At 39.1% G+C, this 26,453-nt stretch overlaps 1 protein-coding gene across 1 annotated transcript in view; it reads left to right on the top strand.

Annotated features, from left to right (window-relative positions):
* ANKFN1 (ankyrin repeat and fibronectin type III domain containing 1) overlaps nucleotides 1–26,453 on the top strand; it is a 328,620-nt gene that overhangs the window by 102,704 nt on the left and 199,463 nt on the right. The window lies entirely within an intron of this gene.

Genomic DNA, 26,453 nt, shown 5'->3' on the forward strand with positions numbered 1-26,453 from the left:
ATAAGGGTCATATGAAAAACCCTTGCTTCCTTAGGAAGGCAAATATTTATAGAGCAAATATGAAGAGATAAACTGGTTCTATATTATCAATTAATGACTTGTTAAAAGCCATTCCCATCCACAACAATATCAAAATTATCAAAGTAGCTTATATCTCACACTGAATGAAGGCTTAACTCATCTAAATGCTTCTTTGCCAATCTCTCTACCTTAAAGGTAACCACTGGGGAATACAATTCAGGTTCTGGCAAGAGGATCCCTGAGGAAGGATTCCTTCTCTGCTGCCCCACACCCTCCCTCAATCACTCTCCTCCTCAGGCATCCTCTTGGATCTAAGTTCTCCAAAATCCCCAAATTAGGTATTAAATATGTGTTTATTCCATCGTGACCTTCCCCTCTAATCTGGCAGATAAAAATAACAGAAATAAATATTTCTTTGTAGTCTCATTTTATCCTCTAGTGTTCCAAAAGTAAACTTCAAAATGTTATTGATCTCCTTTTTTCATCTGACCCCAGTCCAAACAGGACAGCTTTAAGAGTAGACCCCACATAAAGCTGCAGTTCAAAAAATTCCTATTGCTTTAGGAATATGCATACTGATTCTGAGTCTCCATTTTGCCCATCACCAGTATGATTTTTAAGTTCTCTTTCAAAAACAAGAGAATGGATCTTTTATTGGCCACAGTAATTCAGAGAGTGGATGACTAAGAGACAGCTTGAAAGACATCTTGAAAGATGCCTTGTGACCAAATACAAATAATCAAAAACAAAGGCTAACGTCTCAGTCATTTGAACCGAACAGGTACATTAGAATAGTCTTCTATTGTCTTGAACTGCCTTGAAATGATAAAAATTGTGAAACCGTGACATTTATTTTGAAAGTTGTATAACATGAAGCTTAAAGTTTAAAGATCTATTTAGTGTGGATTTTTTTAAAGCTTCAGAATGAACAGTGTCTGATTCTTAAAGTAAAAGCTGTAAGACTTTGGCTGGAAGCATTTTAATATGGCCTTTAGTTTTTCTTCTTTAGTAAGGTATGTCAGTTTCATGTTTGTTGACAGCCCTCTCTGTGCCATGCACCATGCTAATGAGAATATACCAACTAAGGAAAGTGTAGCCTCTGCCTTTGAGGAGATTAAAAAATCTTATGCTGGGAAAAAGGTATTACAAATTCTAATATACCCAATATAAAGAACTAAAAATTATGTAACATCAGTTTTTATACTTATTGTCCTATAATTTCCATTTTCTAAACAGAACGAAGTTGAATCCCACAAAGAGAAAAATAAACGTGCATTTTGAGCAATGTTCTGTTTTTCAAAGCAGTTTTCTCTAAGTGAAATTTAAATAGAAATTGCTAATATTTAAATTAGTAATATTATCAGATATTCTGTGTTTTTACCCAAGAAGCATAAGGCTTCAGACATCATAGAGTTTCTTCAAATAGTCTTGTTTTTGTAGCTCGAAAGCTGACAACACAAAGACAGCTATTGACTTGGCATCCAGAAGTAGAATAACACACCTGGTCCTAATGCCTGTGTTTTTTCTTCCAGTCTCCCCCCCCCCCGTCGCCCCCATTCTTTGTTGCTTCCCTGAGGATATTCATATATAGAACTTTGCTCAGTACAACACAAAGAGCTAGATAACATTCTCTGCTAGCAGGAAAGTGGCAACTATTTAGTTTGAGTTGGAAGCTGCAGTGGTTGATTTTTAAAGTCTACACACATTTTTGGAATAAAACATTCATATGACATTTAGAGTGAGTCTATTTGTAAGTTTTGAAAATTTAGGCAACTCACATATCATTTCTGGGCCTCTGTTTTCACGTTATAAATGTAAATGCCAAACTAACGGTTTCCAAAATTTGCTGCATACTATAATCACCTTTTAAAAGGAGAGCTTTAAAAATTTTTTGATGCCCAGATTGCTTGCCAGACCAATTAAATCAGAATATCTCAGGTTGGGAGCCACATATGTCCTATTTAAAGATTCCCAGTTGATTCCAATGTGCAACAAAGTTAGAGAAACACTAAAGAAAATTATAGTTTATTCAAGTCTTTTCTTGTTGCATTGTCCTCTGAGTTTGGGCTGTGGAAGTATTCCAACTTGGAATATTGGAATATTGGAAGTATTCCATGGTCCTCTGAGCTTCATTTCCTCATCTCTGTTGTGAGAATCAAACTATTAAAAACTTACTCGTAGCTTTAATGCAACCCCCATGAAAATCTGTGATGGTTCATTTTATATGCTAATTTGACTGGGTTAACCAGATAGTTGGTTAATACATACACATTATATATATATATCTTTATGTATAATATAAATATATATATATATATATATTTCTACATTTATCTGTGAGGTTGTTTCCAGAAGATATTGGTGATTGAATCAGTAGACTGAGTAAAGAAGATCCACCCTCACCAATGTGGGAGGGCAGTGTCCAATCCACTGAGAACCCATAGAATAAGAAGGCAGAGGAAGGGCGACTTGGTTCTTAAGCTGGGACAACCACATTCTCCTGCCTTCTAACATCAGAGTTGCTGGTTCTTGGGCCTTCCAACTCCAGGACTCACACCAGCATGACTCTTCTCCTTCCTCCAGTTCTCAGGCCGTTGTCCACTCAGGAGCCGTCCCCTGGTTCTGAGGCCTTTGAACATGAACTGAACTCTATACCACCAGCTTCTCTGGTTCTCCAGCTTGAAGACGGCATATTTTGGGACTTCTCACCTTCTGTAATTTCATAAGCCAATCCCGTAATAAATCTCTGATATATCTATATATATCCCATTTGTTCTGTTTCTGTGGAGAACCCTGGCTAAACAAAATCCCAGAGCTTTTGTGTTGAAGCTGACAAATTGATTCCAAAATGTTATAAAAAGAACAAGTTTGGAGGCTGACATGGTTTGCCTGTGTCCCCACCCAAATCGTATCTTAAATTCCCACGTGTAGTGGGAGGGACTCAGCAGGAGTTAATTGAATAATGGGGGTAGGTCTTTCTCATGCTGTTTTCATGATAGTGAATAAGTGTCATGAGATCTGATGGTTTTAAAAAGAGGAGTCTTCTTGCACAAGGTCTCTTCATTTGTCTACCACCATTTGAGACTTGCGTTTCACCTTCTGCCATGATTGTGAGGCCTTCCCAGCCATGGGGAACTGTAAGTCCAATCAACCTTTTTCTGTTGTAACTTGCCCAGTGTCTGGTATGTCTGATCAGCAGCATGAAAATGGACTAATACAGAGGCCTCAAAATTATCAAACTGTAGTAATCCAGATATATAGTATTAGTGTAAGCATAGACAAGTAGGCCAATAGAGGAGAACAGATAATGTAACACTTGACCCTTATTAAACAATTAATTGATTTTTCAGCCAAGGTGCCACAGCCATTCAATCAGAAAAAGAAAATATTTTTACAAGAACAGAAAATCAAACACCACGTGTTCTGACTCATAGGTGGGTGTTGAACAATGAGAACACATGGACACAGGGGAGGGAGCATCACACACTGGGGTCTGTCGTTGGGGTATAGAAGAGGGACAGCAGGGGATGGGGAGGTTGGGGAGGGATAAATGAGGAGAAATGCCAGATATAAGTAACGGGGGAATAGAGGCAGCAAACCACATTGCCATGTATGTACCTATGCAACAATCCTGCATGATCTGCACATGCACCCCAGAACCTAAAGTACAATAAATAAATTAATTAATTAATTTAAAAATATTTTTAATAAATAGTTCTGGAACAACTAGATCATAATTTGAAAGAAAAAAAAGAGTCTCAACCCCTACCTCATTCTATATACAAAAATTAATTTTATATGGATCACAGGCCTAAATATATAAGCTAAAATTATAAAGAAGAAAATATAAGATAAAACATTTGCAAAGATTTCAAACAGGACACAAAAAGTAATACCCATTAAAAAAAAGATAAACTGTACTTCATCTAAATTAAATATTCAAAAGACTCCATTTAAAAAGATATGAATAAGCAAGCCACAGGCTGGAAAAATATATTCATGTCACATAGGACTTGTATTCAGAATACATAAAGAACTACTAAAACTCAACAACAAAAGACAACCCAATTTTTAAAATGGACAAAAGACCTGAACAAACACTTCATGAAACACATAAAAATAATCAGTAGCACATTTTTTAAGTGCTGAAGCTCATTAGACATCAAGGAAATGCAAATTAACATTGTAATGAAATACTCCTCACACTATTTTAATGGCTGAAAATACAATACCAAATGTTGGTAAGGATGTAGACAACTAGAATTCACATACATTGTTCATGGGAGTATAAAATGAAATTATTATATTGGAAAAGTTTTAGTAATTGATTATAAAACTAAATATATACCTACCTTATGACCCAGCAATTCTACTCTTAATTATTTACCTAACATAAAGGAAAACATGTGTCCATACAAAGATGTGAACACAAATGTTTATAGGAGTCTTATTCATCATAACCCAAAACTGAAAGCAACCCAAATATTTATCAACAGATATAAGGATAAATAAATTTTGGTATGTTAATACTCAGCAATGTAAATAAAGGAATAAACTAATACAAGCAATAGAATGGATGAATTTCAAAAACATACTGAGTGAAAGCAGCTAAAGACAAAAGTATGCATATAATATGAGTGCATTTATATAACAAAATCAGAAGAACAGTTGCTTTGTGTGTGTGTGTGTGTTGGAGGGAAGAGGGTGTGCAATAGACTAGACCTCTCTGGGGTGCTACAAATGGCCTATCTTGATTGGGGTGTGAGTTACGCAGGTGTATATATTTATCAAAACATTTGTTGAAACTCATCAGACTTAAAATCTGTATGTAAGTGTACATCAAAAATTAAAATTTCAAAAACCATTTTTTTAATCTATAAAGTGTTATATAAGTACTAGGAAGTGTTTTAATTTTTGAAGTCTTTTAAGACAAACATGAGTTTGAGATAATTACAGGAGTGAACTGATGCTAAACAATGATATGGTTGTGAGTTTCCAGTTTTCATTTGCATATTTGAAGTGATGCATCCAATAAAATGAGTTATTTTATAACTTATAAAATTAATGTAGCACCTTTTAACCCACTCTAGGAATTTTTTTAAGGCTTGGTAGTAGGAGTGATCTAAATGTATAGAACTTTGAGCTTCGACAAAGTGTTGGCACATTCACTATGTATTGTTATTCTTGGCAATTTTAGTGAAGTATCTTTAAATTGAAGTTAAAAAAATAAAAGTATAAGAACTGTCATACTGGAAATCACATTCATTTTTTTCTCCTAGGTATGGTAGCAGATGAAAAGAAACTGCTGCTACACTATATGATTTTCTTTTGTTTTTAACTTTTATTTTAGGTTCAGAGGTACATTTGCAGGTTTGTTATATAGGTGAAGTGCATGTCAAGGGAGTTTGGCGTATAGATTAATTGATCACGCAGGTAATAAGCATGGTACCCAATAGGTAGTTTTTCAATCCTCTCCCTCCTCCCACCCTCCATTCTTAAGTACACATGTTTCCATGTGTACTCAGTGTTTAGCTCCCACTTATAAGTGAGAACATGCAGTATTTGGTTTTCTGTTCCTCCCTCAATTCACTTAGTATAATGGCCTCAAGCACCATCATATTGCTGCAAAGGACATGATCTCATTCTTTTAATGGCTGCAAATAATTCCGTGGTATATATGTGCCACATTTTCTTTATTCAGTCCACCACTGATGGGCATCTAGGTTTATTCCATGTCCTTGCTCTTGTCAATAATGCCGTGATGAACATACACGTGCATGTGTCTTTATGGTAGAAGGATTTATATTCCTTTGGATATATATCCAACAATGGGGTTTCTAGGTCAAATGATAGTTCTGTTTTTGGTTCTTTGAGAAAACTCCAAATTGCCTTCCACAATGGGTGAACCAATTGACATTCCCATTAGCAATATAAGTGTTCCCTTTTCTCAGCAACCTTGCCAGCATCTATTATTTTTGACTTTTTATTAATAGCCATTCTGACTGGTGTAAGATGGTATCACATTGTGGATTTGCATTTCTCTAATGATTAGTGATGTCGAGCATTTTTTCATGTGCTTGTTGGCCATGTGCATGTATGCTTTTGAAAAGTGTCTGTTCATGTCCTTTGCCCACCATTTAATGGGGCTGTTTGTTTTTTGCTTGTTAATTTATGTCCCTTATACATTCTGGATATTCGACCTTTGTTGGATGCATAGTTTGCAAATATTTTCTCCAATTCTGTAGTTTGTCTGTTTACTCTATTGATAGTTTATTTTGCTGTGCAGAAGCTCTTTAGTTCAATTAGGTCCCATTTGTCCATTTTTGGTTTTGCTGCAGTTGCTTTTGGAATCTTCATCATGAAATCTTTGCTAAGGCCTATGTCCAGAAATCACATACTATAGAACAAATTCTATTAATAACCACACAACAATATGAAAATATGTTTATGAAGCTAAAGGGTAAAACTGATTTAAATTTGATATAACAAAATCTCAATTAATAAATTCTCCAGGAACAAAGCCTCCCGCAACCCCTACCTCCATTTCTCTCTCTCTCTCTCTCTCTCTCTCTCTCTCCACACACACACACACACACACACCCCTTCTATAAAGCACCAGGAGAAGCATTTGTTTGCATGACAGCTCCCAACACCAGTGTCCCTGCTGCACCACAAGTACAGATACCCAGGAGAAAAACCCCCTTCTCCCCACTTCTTTTCACCACAGCCAGCTTCAAGAATAAAGGACTGTTCTGGACAAAGCTGTAGAGCATGGCAGGCTTACTCTGACAACACCAGCCTTCTGTAGGAGCTTTGAATGTGGTGCAGAAATGCTGCTCAGCCGAGGTAATCAGCATTGAGTTTTCTCTATACACTCTCTCTGTCCCCAAAGTGATTCTTCCAGGGAAATCTCAACCTAAGTTCAGATCCACTAATTAGATATTCTCATATATAACACAAGGAGCCTCTCCTACAAAGATTTTAACTAAGCATAATCTGTTTACAGAGTGTAAGCTTATTGAGGGCTTTGCTTAGTATTAATCCCAGGGCCTGAAACATAGTAGGTAAGTAGATTCCATATATATTTGGTAGACTGTGTGGCTCAATGAATGCTTATCTCACATTGTCATTGTAATGATTAAATGAAGTAATATATTCAATGTGTTAGCAGGGCACCTATCACTTGGGCTAAGTACCAGAACTTAGGTTAAGTGCCATCCCCTTTTCACCTTTCTCTTTACAAAGATTTTTCCTCCTTCTGGGAACTGTTTGCTCATATTAGGTGACTAGATCAAAGCAAGCAAAACTGTAAAGTGGAGAAAGGAAACCTTATTCAACAAATGATGCTGGGATAATTAGCAAGCCACATGTAGGAGAATGAAACTGGATCCTCATCTACCACCTTATACAAAAATCAACTCAAGATGGATCAAGGACTTAATTCTAAGATGCAAAACTATACAAATTCTAGAAGATAATACTGGAAAAACCCATCTAGACATTAGCTTAGGCAAGGATTTCATGACCAAGAACCCAAAAGTAAATGCAACAAAAACAAAGATAAATAGGTGGGACTTAATTAAATAAAGAGTTTCTGCACAGCAAAAGGAACAGTCAGCAGAGTAAACAGACAACCCCCAAGGTAGAAGAAAATGCTCACAATCTATACATCTATACAAAGGACTAATATCCAGAATTTACAAGGAACTCAAACAAATTAGCAAGATAAAAAAACAATTCCATCAAAAATTGGGCTAAGAACATGAAAGACAGTTCTTGAAAGAAGACATACAAATGGCCAACAAACATATGAAAAAATGCTCAATATCACTAATAATCAAGGAAATGCAAATCACAATCACAATTCAATACTACCTTACTCCTGCAAGAATGGCCATAACGGGGGGAAAAAAAAACAAACAAAAAACATGTTGTGGATGCAGTGAAAAGGGAACACTTCTACACTGCTGGTGGGAATGTAAACTAGTGCAACCACTATGGAAAACAATGCAGAGATTCTTTAAAAGTAGAACTACCATTTGATCCAGCAATCCCACTGCTGGCTATCTACCTAGAGGAAAATAAGTCATTATACAAAAAACATACTTGCACATGCATATTTATAGCAGCACAATTTGCAATTGCAAAAATATGGAACCAGACCCAATGCCCATCAATCAACAAATGGATAAAGAAACTGTGAGATATATATATGACAAGATATATATTATGTATTTTATATATATATATATGATGGAATACTACTCAGCCATAAAAAGGAACAAATCAGTGGCATTCACAGCAACCTGGATGGAACTGGAGACTATTATTCTCATATATTATATATATTATATATACCACATCATATATGATATATGTCATACATATTATATGTATTATATCATATATATATTATATCATATATATATTCCATATATGGAATACTACTCAGCCATAAAAAGAAACAAATCAATGGCATTCACAGCAACCTGGATGGAACTGGAATATATTATTCTAATATATTATCTAAATGATATATATCATATCATATATATCTAATACATATTATATATATTATATCATATATATATGATGGAATACTACTCAGCCATAAAAAGGAACAAATCAATGGCATTCACAGCAACCTTCATGGAACTGGAAACTATTATTCTGAAGTAGCTCAGGAATGCAAAACCAAACATCATATGTTCTAACTCATAAATGGAAGCTAAGCTCTGAGGATGCAAAGGCATAGGAATGATACAGTGGACTTGGGAGACTCAGGGAAAGGGTGTGGGGGGGGTGAGAGATAAAAGACTGCAAATTGGGTTCAGTGTATACTGCTTGGGTGATGGGTGCAGCAAAATCTCACAAATCAGTGCTAAAGAATTTACTCATGTAACCAAATACCACCTGTTCCCCAAAAACACTATGGAAATAATTTTTTTAAAAAAGAAGATATTTTTCTTTTTTTAACCACCACAACCCAACCACTTTAAAAATAGAAATTGATCTGATATTATTTACCACTTTGAAAAGACTCAAAAGACTGACTAGGTTATGGTTTATGTGTTTCCTCATCTCGTAATAGGATTTCAGAGACACATCTGACTGATAAATTAAATGCTCTGTATCCTGGTATTTGCTAAGAGTTTCAGAGAGATTTGGAAAATGTGTGTGCACACATGCGCTCACAGGCAAACACTCATGTTTATGTATAAGAGAAGAGATTGATTTTGCTTAAATCCCACGATAGGTACTGTCCTACTTTCATGCATACAACATACTCAGATTTCCTCTGGGAAATTCCTATGGGAAAATTGGCTTGTAAAATTTCAGCGATAGACTTAACTATTATAAATTCCATTCCTAGAATACTGAGAAATATAAAATTTCCCATTTGTATTCACTTTTTAAAGCTGTCTTTTAAAGTATTAGTTGAATATATTCTTAGGATCTTTCCTTTTTTTTCTTTTTCTTCACAAGTAAATACATAGTTAATCTTCTTAAATCTAAAATATTTCCAATCAAGGCTAGTGATTTCCAATTTATAGTGATTGAATTTCACTTAATCTAATAGAATAGCCCAGCATAGGAAAGCACAGCTCAAAACAATATGTGATGGAAACCATTAGAGTACAAAGCAGGGTGCTATCTGTGGGTCAATAACATTTTGTGAAATTTTTGTTGCAATTTTACATATGCAATGTGTGCATTTACTGAGTCATGGTCAAAAACATTTGAAAACCACTGCACCATGCAATGGCACAAAATGTCCCCTCCACAAAAGAGGTAAGAACATTCAATCCTGGCATAAGAACAGGTGTTTAGGAATGTCGATGTATAGAAGTTCAGGAGGTCCAGGAACAAACAGGAAACTCCCAGGCAGCCCTAAAGAGAGGCTTTATTAGTTCACTGAGCACAGCCTTAGTGAGATGAGTGAAGAAGAGCAGGAAAATTTTCCCCAACTCCCCAGAGGAGAAACAATTGCCAAAATTATCAGAAACATCTCAGAAAGAACCCAAAGTACCTGGAATGAGCTGTGTAAAATATATAGCACAAGTCAAGATCTTATTTCTTCTGTGACCATGTAAATATTACAGTATTTTTTTTCTGATAGAAAGGAATCTTTGAGTACTTCGGTAAATCACCTCATGGAGAAATCTACACCTACAATGTCCTTGTAATCTGTTCCTCCCTCAGAAAATTTTAATTGAGCCACACCAATGTCATTTAGGGTGACAGCAGGGGTGTGGTTGGGGACTGTGTGTGGTCTTTCCCTTGCAGGCAAATTCCTAGTCTCTGAAGAGTATGAGACAGAGACTGGACAGGCTCCTAAAGACATTCCCTGAAGCTGCTGGGCTGGAGGTGGCATCCCATCCTTATGTATTTAAGAATCTAGAACTACCAGCACCCTAGCCCAAGTCTGCCCCAAAATATCTTCCCTCTAGAACTTTCTTCTACTCCCTTTCTTATTTGCCTGCCTGTTCTCCATACATAACAAACTCTCCAGCTGACTACATTTTGCCTTTTTTCCTCCTTATTCCACTTCTAGTTAAGCAGTTTTTCAAAAGAAAATGCATGCAGATGAAATTCACCCTCTCGTTTCAGATACTGCTCAGTGTTGGAGCAGTATAATGCTGATGTGTTTTCCTTCTTAGCTTTTCTGTCAATAAAAATGGGCTTCCCTCTCCCCACATATAACTCGACTCCTGCTTCTACACCCCAACTTATGACTCTGTAAGTGTTGCAAATAGAGACCTCCCTTCCCAGATAGTCCTCTTCCTTGATCTTCTCCCAATAGTCCTCTTCCTCAATTCTCCAATAGTCTAAATGGAAGAGATTTCTCTTCCTTTCCAAATAATCCTCTTCCTTGATTTCCCCCTGCTATAGATGGCCAGCCTGTCATATGATGATGATAATCACCTCCTATTCTTGACCTAGTCTTTGTACCACTAAAGTTTAGTTTACCCAGGACATCTCCATCTATGCCTGTTGCCCCAGAGTCCCAGAGTTACTCTATTTTAATTACACCCCTTTTACTTTCAAAGAACATATAAAGCATCCCAGTGTGGAAAGTCACCCTATCCAGTATCCTGGTCTGCATGCTTGGTTAGCTATTTTCTGATGGCCTGCAGCTGGTCCATCCTTCAACTCTATAATTCCAAATTGGCCTAGACTCTATGTCTCCTACTCCCAGCATCACCTCAAACATCAAGAATGGAAAGCTCCCCTGGAAACACTACAGTGTTATCCTGGAGTTTATCTGACCCTATTTTAGTATTTCCCTGCATTAGGCATCTATTGCTGCATAGCAATCCACTCTGAACTTAGTGACTTAAAACAACAATAGCCATTTTTATCCCTCATAGTTTCTGTGGTTCAGGAATCCAGCTCAGACATGTAAGGGATAGCTTGTCTCTGTTCCATGATGCCTGGGGCCTCAGCTGGAAGATTCAAAGGTTGAAGATATCAAATATCTGGAATAGTCTGAAAATTTATTTGCTCACATGTCTGGAGGTTGATGCTGACTGTCAGCTGAGGGTCTCATTGTGTCTGTTGCCTATAACACACCCATACATGGCCTCTCTACATGACTAGGGCTTCCTTACAACATGGCAGCAGGATTCCAAGGGCAAGTATCCTGAGCTAGGTGGAGGCTGTATCCTTTATATGACATAGACTCACTTAACTCTCAAGTTGCATAGCATGACTTCCACCATATTATATTGATCAAGAAAGTTGCAAGTCACTGCCAAGATTCAAGAGCAAAGAACATTAGACCCCCACCTTTACACCCCTTTTTGTAAGATGATCATGTGGTATAGCATGTGTGTGTGTGTGTGTGTGTGTATGCACATAGAAACATACACATGTATATATACATATATGTACATATATATGTATATATTTGAGAAATGTAATCAGCCACCCCTTCCAAGAACCCTGCAAGCCATAGGTAAAGTGTCACCATTCTTGTTACTTCCTTCTATGAAAATTTTCCTAGGATGAGTTCCCTGATATTGTGAGATAGGGGTGATACTTCTCTAATCAGAAATACTTTAATCTTTTATAGTTGTGAGGCGTGTTACAGTTTCAATAATCTTTGCATTTGGTCTTCACAACTCTGTGAGGCAGTTAAGGCAGGCCTTATTCTCCCCATTTTACAAGTGAGAAAGGATGTATAGAAAGGTAAATAATTTACCCAAAGTCACAGACCTGAGACTCAGTGAAGTCAGTCAGATGTGGAATTGGGTTTCTTTCCATTATTAACCAACCTCTACGAATGGAAAAGCAGCGCAGTACTGTAGTCTGAGTCCAGACTTTGGATCAGACAAGCCTGGCTTCGAGTCCTGGTTCTACAGCATCGTGGTTTTGGACAAGGAGCTTCACTTCCCTGACTTTCAGTTTTCTTGTCCTGGGAATGAAAGCAATAAAACCTACCTCATGCATTTAGTTCCTGCCATGAAATTAAATGATATTCATGAAATGCTAGGACAGTGCCTAATACATTTTGGCCCCCAAACAGCACCTAAGAAGTTAATTTTGATAATGATGTGTGATCTAACAGCTTGATCTAAATACATTTAGAGCCAGCTTTCCTTAAAAAGACTTTGAAGAAGTAAATGCTGATCTGGGCCACAACAAACAAAACAAATTCTGCATCTGGGTATAGGTGGGAAGCCATCCTCAAATCACGGCAAGCCAAACATCTTAGATCTTTATTCATCGCAAAATAATGTCCTTTATCGTAAATTTGTAAATGAAAACTTTTAAAGGGAAACCAGTTCTCAAACTCCTCTAAACAGACACTACTGAGTGGAATATAAGCTAATAATTAAATCTCCAGCTCAGAAGGCTGAATATAAAGGCAGCTGGGGCTAGGGAGGTTTGCTGTGTTACACAGTGCCGGAATGGGCACTACATAGATGATCTTTGAGTGAACCGACCTTTGATGGCTGGGCAGAGCCCAAGGTTGACACAGTTGGGAGGCCTTCAGCAAGTTACCCTCAGATGCCATTTAAATGTAACTTTGTATGTATCCATTTCTGTGACGGTGAACCCAGAGTCATCGAAAAGCCCTGCATTTTTCTTTCATTGTTTTAAGAAAATGTTCTTGAGTGTTCTACTGGCAAAGGTGGTCTGATATTTGCCATTAAGGAGAGGCAAGTGAAGGGGCTAAATTAGTCAGTGTTTATAGTTCCTGAGAATTATGCCATGAGAGTAGGGGAGAGCCTCACTTTAGAGTCCTAGAAGTTGCTTTGTAGACTCAGCAAGAGCCATTTTGCTGGGGTTCAGAAATAGTTTTCCATTTTATTTTTGCCCATCACTTAGGCCTGACTATAAGGCCTCTAATTCTGCTTCCAAGGCCAAAAGGACAGCAGATTTGCTCATAAGAAAGCCCAAGGGATACTTAAAATTTACGAGCCAGTCCTCAGCTCCTTACCAGTGTGAAGTTCTCATTCACGTCAGCAGGAAGCTTGCCTACAGGGCAGGGCATCTCAATTGAGTTCTTTCTCTGCTTTGCTGGTTCAGAATCAAACTTGCCCTGTGGCTGCTTTAAGTGTTGATGTCTTGGCATCCAAAAGCAGGGAGACAGCTCCGTTTCTCCTGGCGCCTGGAGCCCATGCTTCAGGGCAGCTTACCCTCCTCCCTTCGGGATTGCTTTGGAATCCTCACTGTTTATAAAGGAAGCCCACATTGGCCCCGTTGTAATGTGTGGCACTCTTCACTCAATAGCAATGGGGAGTTCAAAACGTCTTAAGTGACCCTCCAGGGTAACCAAAATCCCAAATCACTAATATGGAATAACTGTTTCTGCCATCATGCTGCCTTAAGGAGTTGAACAGCATTTTGTGTTTTCCAAAGCTCTTTCATATACTTGGTCTCCTGTGGTCTGGTGAGCCCTGTGAAAAAAGCAAGGCAGATATAGTTAGTCCCATTGCACAGATAAGAAAACTGAGATTCAGACAGTTTAATCATGCTGCTAGGTTGGTGTAGGGTTGGGAAGCAAACTTCCAGATTGTCACATCTTCCACTGCCTGAGTATTTTATTTTCTCTTTCTTTCTACCCTTCTCTTTTTCCCCTGTCCCTTTTGTCTCCAATTCTCTTTTCCTCTGCCCATTCCTTGCTCCCTTTTTACCCTCTTTCTCCTGCTCAACCCGTTTCTCTTCATTCTCTACAACTCTCTTATTCTGACAAGGATTTCAGGCAGGACCAAGAACCCTCTAGAATTACAGCACCGACTTTACTGTTCGCCCAGCAATTTAAACAGGAACTGAAACAACTCATAGGAAATCTCTTTGCTTTTCTCATTTTATCCAGCTATGAAATAAGAATACCATGTGTATAACTATAAGTTAATACTGTAGTAAGGGTTCCTAAGCCAGAAGAGCCCAAGGAAATATTGATAGAGGATCTACATAAAACCAATTTCTTTAGATCAAATTTATATATGCCTTGATGTAGTGATTTTAACATTCTCTTCTTAACATTTTGAATAATGGTAAACTGGCACATTTGAATTGCAGCCAAACCCATCATTCTCCCCCATCATCCTTTCTACTTGCGGAAACATGCAAACTAAATATTCTAAGAGTCCAGTGAAGAGTTGAGTCTATCTGGTACTGTAAATAAGGATATCTCATAAATTGAAAGCAAAAGTATCAAATTCTCTATTTGCAGACAGTTTAGGCAGACAGATAGTAACTAGTTTCATTAGCCACTGTACCATGCCTCTTAGTGACCCCTCTCACCTCAATTTTATTGATTTTCAGATGTTTGGAAGAATATCTGATATCAGAATTACTCTTTGAATAGTGTCTGATCTCACTTCCTCCCCTTCTCTGAAAATTAACAACATGAAGACAAGCTTTCATGAGTGCCTGTCTCCAGCAGCTTCTAAGCCATGAGGGACTGGAGTGCTTAGAGAACACTGACTTAATAAGTGAGGATTTAAATACTTCCATCTTAATTTAGAGAGGCAGAGAAAAGCAGTATCTCAAAACCATGCCCCTCAACTCTTAAAGGCATTATTTCTAGTTTGAAAGAAAAGTCTGGAACAGTCAGCCCTTTATATCTTGAGAAATAATCAGAATAGAGAGACTCCTGTGGAAGCTGTCAATAATTCCTGAGGGGGCAAAACATTCACAGGGGAATGTCACTGGATCATTTCAAGGATCTGTGTGTATTTGATTCCAGGACTATATCACTTTAGAATCTTTTCTAGATCTCCCTAAATTCCTTGTCTGGGATGGTATTTTAACTCATTATTGACTAAACATATGGGATTGTCTATTTTGAGTGGATTCACTCTTATAACAGAAGACACTCATATGACTAGGAGATACCTGCTTACAATGGCAAGTAATGTCTGAGTAGGGCAAACCAATCCAGGTCAAGCCTATATCAATGGACATGTGCTATCCTACTGTACAGAACTGACCTTCTGATATCCAGGTGTGTAATTGCCACACATTTAGGGGACTTACGGTATTATCCTGATTTATTCCAGCTAATTTGGAATACACTGACCAGCTGCCTATACCAGTGTCCTTGAGTACCCTTCACTTCTTGTGAACTTGGCCTGTAGTTCTTTGCTGTAGATGGCCCAGCCACCTAGGATGCTACTGGCACTTCCCGTGGGCCATCCAGAAACTCTTCAGGGATCTTTCTGAAGCAAGGAAGGGTCATGGCCTCTGACACATGGTTCAGGGCATCTGGTGAGTTTCCCTAGCCTATTCACTTATTTCTCTAAAGTCCCTTTTTAGCACCAATACTTGCCTTGCAAATTAATTGTCAAATGGCCCTAGTTTAACTAAGAACCAGGAATTACTTAGCTTAGAGAGGAAGCTACTTAACCCGCTAGGCTACATGCAATTCTCCTAAAGTTTATACCAAATTCTTTATTACATTTAGAGCTGCACCTTTTGTATCCCCCAAAATACTGCTGCCAGTATTTTGTTCTTCATTTTAGTAGCACATAGGAGAGCCAGTCAAGTGGCATCTCAGAAGGAGGAGGTTGGTGAGAATGCCTGTTGCTAAGTAGTGGGCATCATTTGTACCTCCCTGGTTTTCCTTTTCACCACTGGCATGGAAAGCACAGTGCCTTCCAAAGAGGCAGAGGCTGAGTCAGATTTTTTCTAGGACAAAGTAAAAGTTGGTTTCCTGGGGAGTGTAGCCGACTGACTCAGAGGTTAAGGATCTAACAATTGCAGGAGGAAAGACAAATCAGATCTTAGTACTCTTAATCCTATGCCATTGTAGGGCTGCTTTCAGAAGCCAGGAGTGATGAGATCAAAAGAAAAATACAATCTCCTCCTCAGAGAGTGTGGCTCTGAGACGCTAAGGACCATGCCTGAGGAAAATGAACTTACTCTGCCAAGAGCGTTCCAGATCCAAGAAGAAATTTGTTGGAAGAAATAGAATATCCACTCTTCTCTTGTTCTATGATGGGTCTCCAGGTGGCTCTAGGAGGACAGGGGCACAGACATCGGTATACATTGCTCATTCCCTCCATATCTTGCTTTTCTCCAACACCAAACCAGAAAGCTTCTCTGCTAGCATCTGTAAGCATTTCTAGTTAACATCCACATTCACATTTCCTTAAGCAACTAGGAGGAGAATGAAGCAAATGTAGACTCTCTAAGCAAAGCAGTTTGATTGGGGACAGGAGGCACGGGGGCGGGGGGAAGACACTGCCATCTCACCCAGTGAAAACTAGCGTGCTAGTTAAGAGCACAGGATAAAGGCCAACTGCCTGGCTGCTGAGTCAACAACAGGAAAGAGCCTCTCCTGCTGAAAAAGTAACCATAGCCCTGCTAAACAGAGTCATACTTTGCTCACCTACCCGTTATAATTACAATGTCTTTCCAGTTGAAATCTAATAACTATCCCCGGTGAAGCGCCTTTCCTTGCCTTGCATATTCATTCATTCATTTGTTCAGACAACATTTATTTCATGCCCGCTTATATGTCGATGGTCATCAATTTTATGACTTCACTTATTCATTCAGAATTTACTTATTTTTGAACCCCTATAGATGGGCCAAGTACTGTCTTAGGTACTGGGTAAATGAAGATATACGAGACAAAATCCATAACATGAAAATTTTATTGTCTAGTTAGTAATTCATACTTTATTCATTCATCTAGCCATTCATTCATTCATTTGCTTATTCATTTGACAAATCATTGCTGAAGATCTAATGCATGCCAGGCACCATGTTAGGCACAGGGCCAGACTTATTTATGCTAATCATCTTCCCCATCTTGTTTTTAATTCATTGTATCACACAAATGCCACCATCACCACCATGCACAGAAGCAAAAACAGACCCAACAACTTTTCGAGTTTTGCCTGTGTGTGTGTGTGTGTGTGTGTGTGTGTGTGTGTGTGTGTGTGTGTCTGTGTGTGATCATTGTAAAGGGAGAGGTAGGCTTCAGGTGGGTGGGTAAGGTTATTGAGTTATTCTAACATATTCCTGCAAATATGCACTGGTTTCATGTAGGGTAAGATATTAGAAGGCAGATCCCAGATTTAGGACAGTACAAAATGAAACTTTAAGTGATGGTGACTGTGGGACAGCAGGATAAGCTGCCTCACAAAAGTGAGAAGTGGTTGGAGATCAGGTGATGACCCACCAAGGACAGCACAGAACAGATGCTACCCAGGAGACTTCTGACCCCAAATCGTGAGACTCTTTTTACTCTGAGATTTGATTGCCAAAACAATCTCCCTGGCACATGCTAAGTCTTCAATAAATATTCACTAAATCAATGACTAAATAAATATGACGCCATTTGTTGGTCCTTGGGCTCCTTGAGGGTGAGAGCTGGGCTCTAATTATCTCTTATACTCCCAGGGCCTCTATCCCTTCTGCAGGGATCTGGGAACAGATTTGGAATGCAGGCCCCCACGAGCTTTCTCTTTCATAAACTAGGCATAAACGTTTTCACCATGTGGTTTATATTTTCACCACCTGGCAGATTCTCTCCGCAAAGGAAGCATCCTTTAGAGGCATATTCAGTCATCTTGTTGTTAAATTTCAGGCTTTGTTTTCTTCCCTGATTAACAAATTGTTGGTTCACCTCCATCGGTGTGAGACTTTATGTACTCAGGGAACAAAAATTTGTTTTGCTATCAGCTAGAAGGGCAAAATAGCTATACAAAGAAACCAAATAATGCCTTCTGAAACCAAACATGAGAACTGGCTTCTGGCTTAGCTCTGTTTGGGGTTATCTGTGGCCTTGTTTCCTTCCAGTAGCTGGTAATCAAGAAGAGAATGCATGATTGACACTGGAAACCAAGCGATAGATCCATAGCACTATGGGCCAGGCACCGCTGCCTGAAGAGAGGCTAGAGCCAGGGCAAGCCAGGAGCTGACTTCAAGATTCTTAGGCCACAGGCCACACCATAATTCAGGTCATTGTCCTTTGCCAAGGAAGCTTATCAAAGAAGAAAACAGACTTACATTTTCTAGCTCTCTGCTTCTCTCTCAGACTGCAAGTGCTAGGAATTAGACTGGCTTCTCCATCCTGGGCAGAGAGAGTAGAGGTTTGAGAATTTGATTGTCTGATAATACAGAATGCATAGCCTGCTACAGCACTTTGGATGCCATTCTATTTTACCAAAATAGTTCAAGACACAAAGAATTTCAAACTGGAACAAGGGTCTGACCTGCTTGTTTGTGTCATTCAGGGACAGCCCAAGTCTGGCAAAAATAGCAGAAACTTTCTGCCACAGAACTCAACCCGTTAATTTAGATGAAAATGTTACTAGATGCTAATTCTAAACGTTCTCTACTCTGTACACAAAGAAACTTCCAGAATCAATGCATACAGAACAAGGCCTCAGCCATGGAGTCCTGGAGGAACTTTCACAGGGCATTTTGATGGGCAAATCTGGGAATCAATCACCATTCTAGCAAGAGACCATGATCTTTCTGCCAGCAGGAGGAAAGTCCAATTCTTGTGACAGCTACAGAAAATGACTGACTTTGTCTGTGACCATCTCTAAATTACATCAGGTAACAAAGAAGCCAATATCTTTTCCCACTATTGACAAAGAGGCGACAGTGTTAAGCCAGCCTATTGGAAAACACAGGTTTCCTCTGGCTCTTATCCATTAATGACCACCCCTGGGAGTTAAGGGCCACAACCCTTCCTTGGGGAAACCCCATGTCATGATATTAAAGATTCTGTTTGAATGGGGCCCAGTTCTTGAGATGGTCATCCTTTCTAGTTACATCACCAGTCATTTCAGCAAAAAGGCAATGCAGTATGAATTCAAGGAAGAAAGGGAATTTCCTTTAAAATATCGTGGCAGAGTCTCCTTTCTCCAGAGTCAAGTCTTGGTATATCCTCTACTCCTGTCATTCTCGAAGGTGATCCCAAGACCAGTAATACCTGCATCAGCATCACCTGGGAATCTTGAAGAAAAGCAGCTCCTCGGGTCTCACCCAGGACTCTCAAAGCAAATCCTCTGCAGGGCCGGGGGTGGGGGGGGTCTAGCAGTTTTCAACAATCACTCCAGATGATTCCAGTGCACACTGATGCATGAAATTACCATTCTATTCTCCATTAAGAAATCTGAGGCCCACCATGATATTAAAAATAGCCGTGTGTGTGTGTGTGTGTGTGTGTGTGTGTGTGTGTGTGTGTGTTCAGTTACTATCTTAGTCAGTTTCGTGCTGCTATAACAGAATACCACAGACTGGTTAATTTATAATAAACAGGAATTTTTTGTTACAGTTGTAGAGACTAATCAAGCTGCCAGCTTCCGGCAAGGGCCATCTTACAGAATGCACACTGGTGGAAGGGGAAAGAGAGAATGAAAGAGAGAGAAGAGGGGAGCCAAACTCATCCTTTATAATGGACCTACTCCTGAGATAATAGCATTAGTCCATTCATGTGGGCAGAGCCCTCATGGCCCAACTTCCTCTTAAAGTTCCCACCTCTTAACACTGTTGGATTGTGGATTGATTTTCCAGCACATGCATTTTTGGGGACACATTCAAACCACTATCGATATACATGTTTTAAATATATAAAATTATGGATATATGTGTACTAAGTTACGGATTTTTAAAATTCAGGGTTTTTTTTTTATTATTAAGGTAGTAGCTTTTATTGAAACCTCTCGCTGTTTGATGTAATAACTCTAAAGTTCCTTCTACACTAACCTCCACATGCTCCCTGTGGTCTGAGCATAGAGGTGGAGGGGGGCGGGGTGTGAACCAGCAACCTAAGAAATCAGAGAACTTTCTATTGACTAATTTAAACTATATTATTAAGAATCTATCATTTAAGATTCTCCAAAAAAAAAAAATTTAGCCTTTGTCATTTAAATGAGTCTGATGAACAGAAGATTAAATACTAGATATTTCTATAAAAGAAGCTGACTAAAATGGCTGTGGGCCGGGCACAGTGGCTCTCACCTGTAATCTTAGCACTTTGGGAGGCCAAGGCAGGCAGATCACCTGAGGCCGGGAGTTCGGGACTAGATTGGCCAACATGGTGAAACCCATCTAGCACATGACTGTAATCCTAGCTACTCAGGAGGCTGAGGCAAGAGAATCACTTGAACCCAGGAGGCAGAGGTTGCAGTGAGCTGAGATCACACCAGTGCACTCCAGCCAGGGCAACAGAGTGAGACTCCATCTCAAAAAAAAAAAAAAAAAAAATGGCTGTGAAGAGCATGAGCTTCAGAGTCAGATAGACTTAAGCCCACTGCTAGCTGAGTGATATTGGGCAAGTGGTTTAGCCTCTGTGGTCCTCTTTCTTCATTAGTAGTATGGGAAGAGTGATAGTACTGAGTTACTAGGGCTCATATGAGGATTAAATCAGATAATACCCACACATAGCATGCTTGGTAAATCTATCACTGTCCAAGCAACACTTGGTCTCCTTATTACTATTATTTTACTGGCTTACCCATGGTGAATAGTACCACAGTGTCCAGAGAATCCTTCCTATGAAATGTAGATTCGTTGGATCTCTTTGGAATTTTTCTTAAAGGACAGTGTGAGACAATGAATGAGAAAGAGAGTCATTGATTTCTGTAACCTTTGGGGGAAAGGTAATGGATGAGAAGAAAGGCAGAGGCCATGGGGTAAGCGTGGAGGTTGTTTTGGACGATTGGCCTCTGAAGCTCTGTGGTGGCTGCAGTTTTCCTTACTCCTTATTGTTACGGCGTCTGGGCAGAGAGGAGCTTCGGAGCCAGACCTCTGAGGCTGTGTGTGGTGAGCCTTCAGGGGCTGGCAGTCGCTAAGGGCGGAAACCACTGTTTGGGAGCTGCTGGCGGTTTAACTGTTTCTGTTGCTCATTGCTGAGGATGAGAAAAGGGCAGGAGGGCAAGAGCAATCTACTCGTGATTCTATTTGTGGTGAGCCTGCTCACCAAGAGCTTCAAAGGTCTCTTTGGAACCATAAGTTTATCAAGCAGCTTCCGGAACAAGATTTTCAACTGGTTGGATGTCAAAACAACAGTTTCTGAGACTTGTTTTTGATTATCTCCTTCAAAAGAACCACCTGGCCCATTGTAGAAGTCACTGGGAGCAACCTCATGGGAGATGCAGCTTTCCTCAGCTTACAAGGTCCTTGCTGCACACGTAAAATCATTTAATCAGAAACCTTCCTTTGGTGGTGTGAGGGTTGTGATCTGATCCTCCAAAATGCAAAGTGACCATAAGACATCTCCTAGTGCCTCAGAACCTTAGGTGTGCTTCTGTCTCAAGACTAGAAGTACATCTCGGTCATTTTAGAATTATTTTTGTAAAGAAATATGAAACTCACCAATTAATGGGTATGGAAAAACTATTCAACACTGGGGGATGGTTAATAAATCATGTAATAAAACATTATGCAATCGTTAGAAAATATACTTTCATGTAATTTTAATGGCGTGGGGGGAAATGCTCCTACTGCAATATGCAGAGAAAATAGCAAGAACCAAAACCTTGCAGAGCAGTGGATCTCAGAGTGTGGTCCATGGACCAGTAGCAGCAGTATCTAGAAACTTGGAAACTTAGTAGAAATGCCAATTCTCAGGCCCTACCTTGGACCCACTGAGTCAGAGACTCCAAGGGTGAGAAACTGTGTGTTTTAATAGCCAAGTACATTTATGTGTGTTAAATTTAGAAAGCAATTGATATAGAGCCCCAATCAATGTAAAATATATACCTATGGAAGAAAATGCATCAAAAGATTTAGTAGTTCTCTCTGTTATACGATTATGGACAATTTTTGCTTTTTTCTGTTCATCTTTTGTGAGATTTTTTCTATATATTCTACCTTTTAAAAAATGAGTGTATTTTGCTTTTATATTTAGAGAAAAAAGTTGAAAGAATAGTTATCATGTGTTTCTACTACACATGTATCATGTCAACTCATACCATATTAACATATTGTCTTGAAGATTTAACTATTCACACATCTTTGGTGTTCACCCATTTCTTTTCCTTACAAATCAACTTCCCTGTCTTTTCTTTGATGAATCTTCTCAGCTTCACTGCTTATTTACTGACTTTCCCACCCCCAAGTCTTAAAGCCCCCTGCTATTATTTATAAACAACTTTGATGATCTTTCATCAACAATCTCTAGGCTTGGTTTGTCAGACACAAGCAAATAGTTGTGTTTTTTTTCCTTAAGCACAATATTTCTTTTATATATATTTAGAGATTAATATATTTTCATCCATTGGTAACAATTTTAGCTTTTGCATATATTTTCACACATAATTTACATTTTCTTTGAGTTTATTTATTTTTTGCTCCATCTTCTCGAAGCATTTTTAATAACTTGACCCTTCTAATTTCAAGAGTTCATTTACAAATTAAGCAGATGTGGTGGATCTGCATTTATACAAGAGGGTTAAGCTCTAAAATCAGAAAATACAGCAGATATCACATATGATCCAATTTACTCCGTCTCAGGGATACCAGCGTAGACTGGAACCGTCTTGGAATAGACTTCACCTGATTCCCAGCCAACATGGTAGAGGCTATGTTGTGCAAAAATGTGCACCTTTAATCACTTCAACACTGTGAGATGTTCACACCACAAGAGAGTCTCAGTCAGAGCCCAGATAAGGAAATAACAGACTCCTTCTATCTTATACTCATTTTCTGGGCAATAGCAGATGAAATTGCCTGAGCTATTTAAATTGCTTTGGAGGTCTGTTTTTTGTTGTAGTGGCTGATAGTACATACGTGCAATTGCCTGAGTCAAAGCTGCATGTGGTGAGGTCTCCCTGCATCTCTGCAGTACCTTCCAATGTTCCCTTGGATGGTCTCCCCAGCAGGAAGGACTCTGACTGCTCCCCTGGTATTCAGGTTGTATTCATCCTTTAAAATACTTTGCAAAAGCTGCCTCCTACATAAAGCCTTCCTAATCTTAGCAGAAAGTAATCCCTTTATGTAATGAATGTCTTTGGGATATTTATCCCTCTTTTTTATATTTATATTTGAATATAACTTTGCTTGCCCAGAGGGCTCCCAAGGTTCTAGAAGGTAGCATCCAGTGTCTCTAACATCAATCTGGGCTTTGAATCACAGATCTGTTCTTTCTGGTAAATCTTAGCAAAGTTATCAGATTCCTCTATGTCTCCTTCCTCATCTGTAGAATGGAAATAGTTATAACACAGACTTCTGAGAGTTGATGTGAGCATTAAATGAGATACTGCACGTAAAGGGGCTAGCACAATAGCTGGCACATGGTAATCCCCAATAAGAACTGGCTGCTTTTATTTCTCTTCTTCATTGTGATTCAAATAGTACATTTGTTCTCCATAAACATTTGTTTGTTGAATAAATGAATGAATGAATGAATGCAATTACATTTATACACACCCCTCTGAATTCTCAATGCTCAATAAAGAGTTTATACTTGTCATCTGTCTACAAATTCACCACAGAACTTAATGAACCCCGGATTTTCTGCACTTAAGGCAAGTGTGGGGTGCATATGGTAAGTTTTCTGTCGTGAGAAAGCTACCACCAGTTCTCTAGTTTAGACCTCGTGGAGCTCCATGTTTTCACCCATGAAATGTGAATTATAATGCTGATCTCTGACTCTGCCTGGGTACAAGGAAAGCCTGAGGATGACTAGGCCTTTAGGGAGAAATCTTATAAACAGGGAATGCTTAGAGTGATTTAAAGAATCGGAGCATGAGTTTGTAAATTAGCACATTTCAGTTACAAAAGTTCCAATCACACAGGACTCTAGATGTCGCTCGATGAGGGCACAGGGCAAAACCAGCTGCTTTTTGGGTTTGTCAAGCATCTCAAGTTATTTCTCAGGAGTTGGGGTTTGGCAAAGCCTGAAACCCACGTTGCCAAGTCCTTCTTCCCCCCTTAATTTTTAAGCCCATGTATATTTTAAGGGAAATTTAATCCGCATGTTTCTGTTTCCTTTACACTTAACTCATAAAAATGGTTTGTCAGAGCAATTTGATGTCCCAAAAATCTTTGGAGCCTTTATAATGATATTTTTTAACCTTTCCACTCTTCCTTAGACACAGGAAATTGTGTTTTTTTTTTTAAAGAAAACAAATCAAACTGAAAGTCTCAAGGTCAGTATTGATGGGTCAGACAGACGAGCTCAAGGAGCAATGCATTTGAGAAAATGTCATCTTTCACTGCTACTACTGAGGGTGGTAGGAAGACAGATTCCACACTTAGGCAGATGTCAATCATTGGTAATATGCTGTAATAGAGTGCTCAGATATTTTATTGGTTGCCCACCAGCCTGAGAATCTTTCTCCTATTTGCACTTCTGTACTGAGAGATCTGTTCCATGTTGCTTAGAATTTGGGTCCCTCCACCTTAGTCAAATCCTGAAGTTCAGCATTAGAAAACTCATGCATACAAGTAGTCTAAGAGAATTGTGGCCACGAATTCCAAAACATAGTAACTGTTTTTTAGTACAGCTTTCCACATCATCCCTAGAGAGAAAACACAGAATTTGGCACGCTTGTATTAGTAGCCATAGGCAATGTTCTGAAAGCTTGGTGAAGATGGCACTCCTCCAAAGTTAGTGAGTTTCCTGTCACTGAAAGGATTCACTCAATGTCCCAGATATCCACAGTGCAGGCAGAAATGTCCCATGTGTTTGTGCTACCTCTCGGCCATAAGAGGGGATATTTGGAGTTGTTTGACCCGCGTCCACTCCACGTTGTTAACCATGTCACCTCTTCTACCCTCAGCTGGCATTAATCTTTCATTCATCTCCTTCCTGGCAGTATGGTCACTGCCAAATTGGGCTAATTCTTTCCGGACACTAAGGGTCACAGAGTCTCACATTATATGGCATGTAATAGTTTGGAACCAATCAACCATAATGGCTTGGTTTAATCGGAAATACTCTAAAATCATCTGGCTGGCTTATTTCAACCCATTTTCATGACACAGCGTCAGAACTCTGCAGTGCAATGGCCCAAGCTACGGCTTTCTCTGCCCCAGGGTACAAAAGCTAGGGCACACTCATCTCCCAAAACAAAGTTGCAAATAAGAGATCCAATCAAAAACTGTCCTAGTGGCTTCTGCACCTAGCCCCATTTAGCTGCATTTACTGAATAATGAAGACACAGAGATTTGAAGGGCTTCTCTCCATCACTAAATTAGCTTATAATAGAGATAGAACAGTGAAATTCTGAACCTGAATGCCTGAATGAAGAATAATCGATAATCATGTCAGTAGAACATGAACACCAAACCAGGGTACTGAGACTGCACGTGACACTGACTTTGGATCTTGGATGAGAATAGAATACAACTGACAGGAAGTAGCCAGTCTTAGAAATTCAGTGAGTCCACAGGGCCTGGTGGATATCAAGGTTTTACAAGACTGAGATGTTGTAGGCAAGTACAATGATCAGAAATCTACCACTCTTCAACAGTCTTGGCAGTTGAAAAGGAATTCTTTGGCAGGAATTTACTTTATAGATTAACCGCTTTAAGCCTGTTCAGGATCATATATTACCTCACAGAAGCCATATGACTTTATGCTAAGTATCATTCTCCCTGTTTTACAGATGATGAAACTGGGGCTCCTAAAATTACTTACTGGGAGACCAAGTAACATGTTCAAATTTGCGTAGTTAATAGAAGTGCTAGAATTCTAATGTAAGCCTGTTAACCTTCAAAGCCCATACTTTTTTTAAAAAAAAAAAGAAAAAAATGCCTGTAATCCTGGTGCTTTGGGAGCCTGAAGCAGGAGGATCATTTGAGACCAGGAGTTTGAGACCAGTCTGGGCAACATAGCAAGACCCCATCTTTACAAAAAATTAAAAACTTAGCCAGGCACTCTGGCAGTTTCAGTTAATCAGGAGGCTGAGGTGGGAGGATTGCTTGAGCCCAGGAGTTTAAAGCTTCAGTGAGCCATGATCACATCACTGCACACCAGCCTGGGCAACAGTGAGAACTTGCCTCAA

The sequence above is a fragment of the Cebus imitator genome, unplaced genomic scaffold (genome assembly GCF_001604975.1).
Source record: "Cebus imitator isolate Cc_AM_T3 unplaced genomic scaffold, Cebus_imitator-1.0 Scaffold115, whole genome shotgun sequence".
Lineage (NCBI taxonomy): Eukaryota > Metazoa > Chordata > Mammalia > Primates > Cebidae > Cebus > Cebus imitator.